At 48.7% G+C, this 5,043-nt stretch overlaps 1 protein-coding gene across 2 annotated transcripts in view; it reads right to left on the reverse strand.

Moving 5' to 3' along the window:
• Positions 1 to 449, reverse strand: part of primpol (primase and polymerase (DNA-directed)) — a 6,837-nt gene extending 6,388 nt beyond the window's left edge. For both annotated transcript variants that reach the window (XM_078261220.1, XM_078261214.1), the window contains exon 1: positions 302 to 449. The gene's annotated coding sequence lies outside the window, so the exon portion shown is untranslated. The remainder of the gene's footprint in view (positions 1 to 301) is intronic.
• Positions 450 to 5,043: the final 4,594 nt, after the last annotated feature.

The raw sequence follows: 5,043 nt of genomic DNA on the forward strand, positions 1-5,043 counted from the left end.
GTAAACTATTGGGAGTACAAGTACCTTCAAATCTACTTGAGTAATGAGCTTAACATTATACCACCTGCTTGTTAGTAAATAAGTAAATTATATGAATAGTTCTTCCACCACTGTAACGTTATTCTGTAAACTAATTTACGGAAGTAAGATTAACGTTAGTGAACATAGCTAGGCTGGAACGGCTAACGTTAACCTTAATTTACGTTAGTAACCGTAACGTTGACTTAGCTAACATTAAGCTAGCATTCACGTTAACGTTATTTTATGTAGTGTATTTAGGAGTAAATTGGACATAACTTACCATTTGGTAAGATTCTATGGTAAAACCTTAGTCCAGTAAGTTACAGTAACGTTAGTGTTTACGATAATTACAGCCCACTCACTCAGTCACTTCACTCTGAGTAAAGTCAAAGAATTTAGACGGGCTTTGGTAGTGTTTTCATTTTAGCGCGTCTGGAACCGGAAACAGCACTACTTCCTTCCGGTTAAAAAACAGTACGGCCACACAACAAGATTTGTTTTTACCCTATGATTTTTACTGTAAAAAAAATGTTCATAGATTTGTAGCGTTATGATTAAAGAAAGTGGACTCTTAAAGTAAATGCATACGCATAGGCTACTGTGTCAGTATCGACTTTCGGTGACATTGCCTTACTAACAATGGAGATTGATGTGTTTTTAAAATATAAATATTAAACGGCATATACAGCCTACTGCATAATCATATGTCTCGTCGTAGTCCTTCCCCTCATTAAATGTACCAACATTACTGTCAGAAAACAAAACGTTCTTGTTCTTTTCTGTCTAAAACTGTCTTTATGTGAAAGTGATGAAATATGATTATTATTACTGTAAATAGCCTATTGCTGTTGGATGTGCTTAATGACGTTTACAAGTTCCTTGTTAACAAATAAAACACACACACACACACACACACACACACACACACACTTTCACAATTTCACTTTAACTAGCCTATAATGACTAGCCAAAGTTTGGCATGTGCCAATGCATGTCAGTAAAAAGAGCCTCCCATGACAAGTTAGGGCATAGGGCGAGGAGTAGGTTTTCTGCAAATGTGAGCTTCATCAGACTAACGTTAAAGAAAGGAAGGAAGGAAGTGAGGAGGTCAGGAACATAACCTTGCAGATTAGGAAGTAGCCTATAGCTGCTGTTCACTGTTTTCAGTAGACTACTTGTATTATACTTAAATAATAAAGATAATAAAGATTTTGTTAAAAGACTCTGCAGTACTTTTACATTAAGGAATGTACTATGTGTGCATTCCTATGCTACTGAATGCTTTATAAGTGTTACAGTGGCAAGCAGCAACACTAGTCTAGCTAAAGAGAAATTTAAAGTTTTGTTATGGGTGGATGGTCAGGTTTCTCACAATCAAAGCAAAATATTCACGGTTAGCTTAATGTGTATCTTAAAAGTCTCTGCTCAATTTAACCTATGTCACTGATTATTAATCATTTACCTTATGAGCGTAGCAGGTATTGTTTAATGAAAACATTTGAACCTATCTTTTCAAGAAAAAAAGAAGAAAGAAAGAATTTGGGTTAAACTGGAAAATTAAGGGAATGTATTGCCATTTAAGTTTATCTGGTTTATAAAAACATCTGCGACAAATCAGCAAAAGCTTACTACAGTAGCTCCAGCAGAACAGATATCTTGACATCAGGATTCCCATGTTATTTCCTTTTACAGGAAAGGGAAAGGTGTTGCTTGGTGGGTTAAGTTAAAAAGACAATGTTCTGCAGAGAATTATCGCTGCCCTGCAGTTTGCTTCTCTGGGAACCATCACCTTATCGTGGTGGAGAGGTTTGTGTGTCCCTTTGAACCTGAGGGCTGTGTTGTCTGGAGCTTTGTGCTCCTGGTAGGGTCTCCCAAGGCAAAGTGGTCTCAGGTGAGGGGCCAGACAAAGAATGGTTCAAAAATCCTATGAAAAATTGAGGAAGGGATGAAGTGACCCTGCCCGGAGGAAGCCCGGGGCCCCCATCTGGAGCCAGGCCCAGATGGAGGGCTCGTCAGCGAGCGTCTGGTGGCCGGGTTTGCCACGGAGCCCGGCCGGGCACAGCCCGAAAAAGCTACGTGGCGGACATCTCTCCATCCCATGGGCCCACCACCTGTGGGAGGAACCGCTGGGGTCGGGTGTGCTGCCACATGGGTGGCAGTGAAGGTCAGGGGCCTCGACGGACCAGACCCGGGCAGCAGAGGCTGGCTCTGGGGACGTGGAATGTCACCTCTCTGTGGGGGAAGGAGCCGAACTTGTGCGGGAGGTGGAGCGCTACCGGTTAGATCTGGTGGGGCTTACCTCTACGCACAGTCTTGGTTCTGGAACCATACTCCTGGATAGGGGTTGGACTCTTTTCTTCTCCGGAGTTGCCTCACAAGCCCCCGGCTGAGCGCTGCTACGTTGGAGTTTAACCCGGTGGGACGAGAGGGTCGCTCTCCCTACGCCTGCGGGTTGTGGGGGAAAACTCTGACTGTTGTTTGTGCATATGCACCAAACAAGAGTTCGGAGTATTCGGCCTTCTTGGAGACCTTGAGTGGAGTCCTGCATGGGGCTCCAGTTGGGGACTCCATAGTTCTGCTGGGGGAATTCAACGCACACGTGGGTAATGATGGAGACACATGGAGAGGCGTGATTGGGAGGAACGGCCTCCCTGATCTAAACCAGAGTGGTTGTTTGTTGTTGGACTTCTGTGCTAGTCATGGATTGTCTATAACGAACACCATGTTCGAACATAGGGATGCTCATAAGTGTACTTGGTACCAGAGCACCCTAGGCCAAAGGTCAATGATCGATTTTAGAATCGTTTCATCTGATCTGAGGCCGTATGTTTCGGGTGAAGAGAGGGAGCTGTCAACCGATCACCATCTGGTGGTGAGTTGGGTCAGGGGGTGGGGAAGACTCTGGACAGACCTGGTAAGCCCAAACGGGTAGTGCGGGTAAATTGGGAACGTCTGGAGGAGGCCCCTGTCCGACAGACTTTCAACTCACACCTCCAGCGGAGCTTTTCGTGCAACCCTGTGGAGGCTGGGGGCATTGAACCCGAGTGGACAATGTTCAAAGTTTCCATTGCTGAAGCTGTGGGGAGGAGCTGTGGTCTTAGGGTCTTAGGTGCCTCAAGGGGCGGTAACCCACGAACACCGTGGTGGACACCGGTGGTCAGGGAAGCCGTCCGACTGAAGAAGGAGTCTTTCCGGGATATGTTATCCCAGACGACTCCGGAGGCAGTTGCAAGGTACCGAAGGGCCCAAAGGGCTGCAGCCTCTGCCGTGAAAGAGGCAAAGCAGCGTGTGTGGGAGAAGTTCGAGAAGACATGGAGAAGGACTTTCGGTCGGCACCAAGGTACTTTTGGAAAACCGTTCGCCACCTCAGGAGGGGGAGCGGGGAACCATCCAAGCTGTGTACAGTAAGGATGGGACGCTGTTGACCTCAACTGAGGAGGTAATAGGGCGGTGGAAGGAGCACTTTGAGGAACTCCTAAATCCGACTAATACGCCCTCTATGGTAGAGGCAGAGCTGGAGGATGAGGGGGGATTGGCATCAATTTCCCTGGTGGAGGTTGCTGAGGTAGTTAAACAACTCCACAGTGGCAAAGCCCCAGGAATTGATGAGATCTGTCCAGAAATGCTTAAAGCTCTGGGTGTGGAGGGGTTGTCTTGGTTGACACGCCTCTTCAACATTGCGTGGAAGTCTGGGACAGTGCCTAAGGAGTGGCAGACCGGGGTGGTGGTTCCCTTTTAAAAAAGGGGGGACCAGAGGGTGTCTGCCAATTACAGGGGTATCACACTTCTCAGCCTCCCCGGTAAAGTCTACTCCAAGGTGCTGGAAAGGAGGGTTCGGTCGATAGTCGAATCTCAGGTTGAAGAGGAACAATGCGGATTCTGTCCTGGTCGTGGAACAACGGACCAGATCTTTACTCTCGCAAGGATCCTGGAGGGAGCCTGGGAGTATGCCCAACCAGTCTACATGTGTTTTGTGGATCTTGAGAAGGCGTATGACCGGGTGCCCCGGGAGATACTGTGGGAGGTGCTGCGGGAGTACGGGTTGAGGGGTCCCTTCTCAGGGCCATCCAATCTCTGTACGACCAAAGCGAGAGCTGTGTCCGGGTTCTCGGCAGTAAGTCGGACTCGTTTCAGGTGAGAGTTGGCCTCCGCCAGGGCTGCACTTTGTCACCAATCCTGTTTGTAGTACTTATGGACAGGATATCGAGGCGTAGTCGGGGTGGAGAGGGGTTGCAGTTCGGTGGGCTGGGGATCTCATCGCTGCTTTTTGCAGATGATGTGGTCCTGATGGCATCATCGGCCTGTGACCTTCAGCACTCACTGGATCGGTTCACAGCCGAGTGTGAAGCGGCTGGGATGAGGATCAGCACCTCTAAATCGGAGGCCATGGTTCTCAGCAGGAAACCGATGGAGTGCCTTCTCCAGGTAGGGAATGAGTCCTACCTTCACACTCCCCAAGTGAAGGAGTTCAAGTACCTTGGGGTCTTGTTCGCGAGTGAGGGGACAATGGAGCGGGAGATTGGTCGGAGAATCGGCACAGCAGGTGCGGTATTACATTCAATTTATCGCACCGTTGTGACGAAAAGAGAGCTGAGCCAGAAGGCAAAGCTCTCAATCTACCGGTCAGTTTTTGTTCCTACCCTCACCTATGGTCATGAAGGCTGGGTCATGACCGAAAGAACAAGATCCAGGGTACAAGCGGCCGAAATGGGTTTCCTCAGGAGGGTAGCTGGCGTCTCCCTTAGAGATAGGGTGAGAAGCTCAGTTATGCGTGAGGGGCTCGGAGTAGAGCCGCTGCTCCTTTGCATCGAAAGGAGCCAGTTGAGGTGGTTCGAGCATCTGGTAAGGATGCCCCCTGGGCGCCTCCCTAGGGAGGTGTTCCAGGCACGTCCAGCTGGGAGGAGGCCTCGGGGAAGACCCAGGACTAGGTGGAGGGATTATATCTCTAACCTGGCCTGGGAACGCCTCGGGATCCCCCAGTCGGAGCTGGTTAATGTGGCCCGGGAAAGGGAAGTTTGGGGT

The sequence above is a fragment of the Sander vitreus genome, chromosome 2, assembly GCF_031162955.1.
Source record: "Sander vitreus isolate 19-12246 chromosome 2, sanVit1, whole genome shotgun sequence".
NCBI classification, from domain to species: domain Eukaryota; kingdom Metazoa; phylum Chordata; class Actinopteri; order Perciformes; family Percidae; genus Sander; species Sander vitreus.